We start from the raw sequence: 6288 nt of genomic DNA, 5'->3' as shown, positions 1-6288 counted from the left end.
CCAGCAGCCCAGTGCAGCCCCAGCACGGCACAAGGCAGCGTCCTTCCCCTGCGCCGTTCGGTGCTGCTGTAAATTTGAGGGTGGTACGCACAGGTAACTGGTAAGCGCAGCAGCCCTGCTAACACTGCAGCCTGAGAACCCCCCAAAACACACGCAGCCAAGCAAAAGGCCAAAGGGACCCCCCGGGAGGTTCCCCTAACCCCCCCCAGCCCCACAGCCCACGCAGGGAGGCTGCGGCAGCGCATCGTCTCACCAGCCCGGACACGAAGCTTCAGAAAGCACCAACCTGCAGAGCGGATGCTGTGCTCGACGCAGCGATGGGGCCAGGCCCCAGCCTTCCCACCTAATAAAATTACCTTCGTGCCAGCGGCCAGCTGCAAGCCCTGGAAAGCAACCAGGCAAAACTACCACGCCTCCAGCTACGAGTGACCGTAAAAGACCGCAGGCACCGGAGGCAAAGTTTCACTGCTGACAGCAACGTTGTTAAATCCCTCTGTCGAGGCACGGGCACATCGTGCTTGGTGACGCCGGGCAGATGCCCTGACACAAAGCCAGTGTCGGCGAGGGAAATAAAAGCTCGCCCTCGAAACAAGCGGGAGGAGGAAATGCCGAGGAGCCGAGAGCCAGCCCCCAGGGCACGCCGGCGGCAGGAGCAGGGGAGAAAGGAGGGGCAGGGACCAGTTTCTGGCATGTTTGTCAACACCGAAAGGAAGGAGGAAGAGGAGCGATGTTTTTACCTTCTCACTTTGCACGGTTGCACCCATCGGGTGCCTTGGAGGAAGCCCAACCCCGCTCCCACCCAGCAGCACCCCAGGAGCCCCAAGGGAAAGGGGCTTTCACACTGGGGAGGGGTGTGGTGCTGCACAGGCCTGCGGGCGCTGGATGGAGCCCACCGGCACGGCGGGTGGCCGTGCAAACCAGCCCTCCCCGGGCCACGGAGCCGTCTGGTCCGTGCACCAAAGCCCCATCACCGGCAGACCCGTGGCCATGATGGCTGCCTGCGGCAGGGCCACGGCTGCGGCGCTGCGCTCTGCTCCGCTCTGCCTTTTGTCAGCAAGGAGCAAGTGGGCGGCTCAGCCTCGCAGCAGGAGCTGACCCCACGGAGCCCCTACGCTCGGCTTTCCTGCCGGAGGGAGCTTCCCGGCCTCTTCCTTGCAGCTGCCATGAGAACCATTATCAGTCGGGGCAGCGCAGGGGCCAGCCCTGCCCAGGAAAGGAGCGGTCCTTTCCCCCGTGAAGATGCAGCCCCGGAGCCGAATGAGGCCAAAGAGCTCGGGAAGGTGTCGGCTCCGGTCCCCAGCCCCGGCATGGAGCAAGCGCAGGCACCGGGACATGCAACAGCGATGGAGCCCATCTTGGTTTGTGTTGCCTGTGGGCAGAAATCCTCCTCCGCCCGGCACTGACCCTAAACCACAGCAAATATCTCTGTAATAGCCCAGGCATCATCAGACAGCAGTAAAAACCAGAAACAAAATACCCTTGAACAACACCCTCCCCGATGCCAGAGCCCGGACGGACAGTGCCCGGCTCACCCGGGCAGAGCAGCCTCGGCACCGAGGCTTCACTCCGAGTTTTACAGGTGAGACATTTGGAGGTTTCACTCTGACTTTACAGGTAGGATATTTCCCCTACAGCTCTCGCCCTGGGAGCCAGGAGAAAACAGCTTTCACCATCTTACATAAAGCTTCTGGCCCTGCTTGGCATGCATAAAAAAGCGATAGAAACAGAGGAGAAACCCAGGGGAGAAGCTGGGCTCTGCTGTTACTTAATCTCTGGCCGGCAGAGGGGAGGAAGCCTCTGTCCGGGCTGGGCAGCCGGAGCAGGGAGGAAGCAAATCTGCGTCACCACACCAACAGCATCAGAGCGAGGGAGAACCGAAACCCAGGATTTGCTGATTTTAGACAAACAGACCCAGCTGAAAGCCCTGAGTTTCAGTTTCCATTCCTGCAGCGACGTGATGAACAGCCACGGAGGTGCTTCCCCGTGAGGCTCGGCCACAGCCCCCCCAGCCCTGGGCACGCTGCCTTTTGTGCGCTGCACAACCGTCCGGGGCCAAGCTGGGACCGGGGAGGGCCTTCCCACGAAGATGCTGGAGCATCTCCTGCTCCGGTAACATCCCTAACCAGCCCAGAGAAAGCCAGCGACTGAGGAACTGGCAATTTCTCGCAGCCTCCCGCTCCCTGGCAGCCCGCAGGCAGCAGCGCAGGCAGCTGCCGGGCAGGACCACGGCACGGCTCTGCTCGCAATGCTGCCGGTTGGGTGCCCGGGCAGCGGGAGCCTCTGCAGGTCTTTCCCAAATGCTGCAGGCTGCTCCCACAGATGCCTAGAGGAGAAAACGCAAGCGGCAATGCCTCCATCACCGCACAACCTGGAGAAAAACAGGGACTTGGCATGAGTCATCCGCAGCCCTTACGTAATTTGTCTGGATGCGAGTCCTGCACGCCCGGCTGCGAGGGGAGCGGCCCCGGGCTGCCCACAGGACCCTGCTCGGCAGCGTGCCAGGGAGGAGAGGGCAGCAGGACTGGGCACCAGCGCGGGCCCTGGGAAGGCAGCTACTGGCAGCACTGGGCTGGCAGGGCAGGCACAGGGACCCCGGGCTCACACGGCGGGTTGACCCACTGGGATTCACCCCGATGCTCCAGTTGTGGGGTGCACAACACCCGCTGCATCCCCAGGAGCCCCCCCCAGCTCTGTCGCAACACGGACACTGGGGAGGGCAGGGCTGGGGGTCTCCCCAGCGCAGAGCCCCGGATCTCGGTGCCGCCGTCAGCACCGTGGGGATGACGCGCTCCCCGCGAGCGATGCTTTACCCCACTGCTGAAACCAGGGCCGAGCAACCAGGAGACAAACCAACCACACACACCACCATGGGACCTTCCCCCCTGCCAGGGCATCTTGCTCAAGCCCCAGCGGTCGCAACCTTGCTGCATCCAGCCCGAGGCCAGTTATCCACACGCTAACTAATAATCTCTATTTACAGCTTGCTGTAGTCTACTTCGCCTTGCTTTTCCTTCTCAAGCCTCAGCCCCAGCCCTACCACGAGTTACCGACAGCCCTACAAGTACCCAGCCACCCTCCGCAGAGCAGGGAAGCACCGGGTGCTCTCGGGAGCAGCACAGCCACCCCAGGAGTGGAGCACAGGGCCGGGAAATCCATCCCAGGGCGTCACAGCCAGTCTCTCCGGGGATACAGGGCTGCACCGCCAGCATCCCCCTGCCCAGCCGCCCCAGAAGCTGCCGCAAAGGGAGGGGAAGATTGCACCAGCCAAAAATCTGCCTGCAGAGCTTTTATTGCTTGGAGAGCTGTTTACATCCCTACGAAGTGTTGCCTTGCAGGGCAAAGTACACCCACACTGGGAACGCTCTGCTGGCAAAGCGATCTATAGTCTGCGGGGCAGGTAGAGGTGCACGGAGCTGGCAAAGAGCTGCTGCCTCCTGCCCGCTCCCAGTTCTGCCCCAGCACCGGCCGCCCACTGCCGTGTCCCCAGCACCACCCGCACCAACATGGAGATGCCGCAAACTCCATCCCACCCCACGCTCAGATGCGACCTCGGACACCCTTGAAGAGGAGCCAGGAGGTCCCTCCAGCTGTCCTCTTTCAACGTGGCCGTCCCCGCTCAACCTGCAGCCCCCAGATAACCTGGATGGGTTTCTCCAAAGCAGAGACGGCTGGTGCAGGGCACTCGGCCTGCAGCTCTCGAGGCCTGGGCAAATGCACCAACGCTTTCCAGCCCCCGGCACTGCTAGGGGAAGGTGTCCCTGTGGCCACGGAGAGACCTTCGCTCACCATCACAGCGTGGGAGCAGAGGGCTTTGGGCTAGAAACGCAGCCCCGGGTCCGGCTCAGCACCACGGCTCACGCTGGAGAGGCAAGCGGCAGCTCACGGTGATCACAACCCTTCGCATTTCCTTGGTCTGACATGCTAATGCTCGCCAAGTACAAAGATAGCACGGAAGAAAGGACTGTGGTACCTTAACAGCAGGCAGCCTGGGAGGGAAAAGCCTCTGATGAGGCAGGCCTCCTCCTAATCGGCTGTGGCCCCAAGTTCAGCACTTGGCCGAAACAAAACCAAACCTAATGCCTTAGAGGAATAAATCATTTTTCCTCCTGATTGCATGTCATAACTCCTCTAAAGGCAGCTCGAGGAGCTGGTGGTTATCAGCACTGGGTGCAGCCGGGTCCACCCCAGCCGTACCATGGACAAACAGACTTCGGAGCCCCGTTTTGGGCTCACCAGCCCCGCACACACCCTGCCCGTGCTGGGGACACCCCGGGGACAGCCCAGCCCTGCACGGCACCCCAAAAAGTGCTCGGCTCAGCTTCATAACCGCCAGGTGCTTTTCTAAGTTAAAACTGGTACTTTGGGGGCAGGACTTTACGGGCAGCACAGCAGCGGGTGCCTGGTGCTGAGTTTGCTGCCAGTATCGGAGATGGAGATGGCAGAGTGCCACAGGCAAAGCCCAGGCGCTCAAGGACAGCCCCGACACCCTGCCGCCCTCCCTGCACTATTTCAGGATGCGGATTTTGGCATAGGCACGGCTGCAGGGAGGTTTTCCCAGGATCCCATCCCCATTCAAATTCCAGGCGAGGAGCGGAAAAATGAAACAACACAAAGCGATCTGAGCATCGCTGAACAAGAGCAGACGTGCAGAGTCCATAAAAACCAACTTTTTAAAAAGTCACCTAAAGTACCTCCAGAAAGACGCCGCTGCTCCCAGCATCCGCTGCCCCTTGGGATACACAGGCTGGACCGGCGAGCGTTCGAGGGCTCCTGGACCAGTGGGATGGACAGACACCCCTCTCCTGCTTCGCCCACCACACCCCAGCATCCTTTCAAACTCGAAAAGCCTTTCGAGGCAACTCTGCCTCCCCACGCCTGCCGGTTTCAAAGCAAAGCGCTCCCTCCCCCCCCCCCCCCCCCCGATGGCCGTGTCCATCTCACCAGGGCTGGGTTTGAAAACAAAACTCATTATACACGAAAATTGCAGTTCCCTGAAAACACCAAGTTGCTGAAGCTACGGCAGCTCCTGCCCTCAAGAGAGGACACGGGAACCTTTATCCAACTGCAGGAGCATGGAGAGGAGCCCCCTTGGAACCTCCTCCCCGTCCTCCAGGAGCACCAGGGACCTCGGTGCTCACGGCAAGGGCCGGGGGATACGGGAGCACCCAGCACCGCCGAGCCGTGTCCTCACCCACCCACCCACCCCAGTGACGGCGGCTGAAGCGGCCGCAGAGCAGACACCGTGCCAGAGCAACCCCCCCAGCCCCACGCACCTCCTCACCTCTGTCCCCACGGAAGGGCCAGCCTGGCCGTGCCGTCCCCCTCCCTGGGGCGGGGAAGGAAAAAGTAAGCAATAGTCAAAGCTGGCCCGGCAGAAGAGGCAGATTTAGCCAATACCGGGTTGATTTAATGGTTTCGCCGGGGCTGCGACACACAGAACTAGAGGTTTCCAAACAATGACCCCGCGGCTAATGAGGGACTCTGAGAAACGGGCTCTGTCTCCGTGCGGACACACGGCATCCATCCGTCTGCCGCCATGGGAAAGAGCCAAGTGACACAGGAGCTCTCCACTGCGTCCCCTGCTCCCGCGGTGCGTCCCCGGAGTGCCAGGACACACCGGCACAGCCACGGCTCCTAACTCAGCCGGGGCAGCCCCGTCCCGCAGCCAGGATGGAAGATCTGCGTGGCTGCTGCTCTCATCCAGCCTGGTCTCCACCAGGCTTGCGGGTGGCACCAACCTTTCCAGTTCCTGAAATTAAAAGCATCATCTGCAAAGAAAAGAAAAGAAATCCTTTCATAGCATGAACACGTTTGGGATAAAGCTGCTCCCCCTCACTGAGGCGGCACCAAAATCACTCACGCTCACGTCTGGCAGCATCTGCACCAGTGCCAAGAGGTTTCTCTTCCTCCCTCCAACAGGAGGAGCACCCTCTCCTAACGCAAAACTCCGTTCTTCTCTTCCTTTAACAAACCCTAAGGGTTTTTCCTCAAGTTTCCCTCCTCCCAGTGTTTTACCAGACCAGCACCCCCAACCACAGCTAGCAGATTCAGACAAACAGAACACCCCCTCGTCTTCCCTGGGGTTAATAAACCCCCCCAAATGCAGCGGTGCGTCCCAACCCAGACCCCCCTTAAGCACCCAGGACGGGGTCAGAGAGCATCGCAACGTGCCCACCATCCTCAAGGGTCTGGAGCATCTTCGCACGTGTGCAGCCAGCAACATGCATACAGTACACATATATACATTTATATTCAAATAAAAGTGAAAAGCACGTTCCTGCCCCGACC

Source organism: Mycteria americana, chromosome 14, assembly GCF_035582795.1.
Source record: "Mycteria americana isolate JAX WOST 10 ecotype Jacksonville Zoo and Gardens chromosome 14, USCA_MyAme_1.0, whole genome shotgun sequence".
NCBI lineage: Eukaryota > Metazoa > Chordata > Aves > Ciconiiformes > Ciconiidae > Mycteria > Mycteria americana.
Note: the sequence above shows the minus strand (reverse complement) of the source record.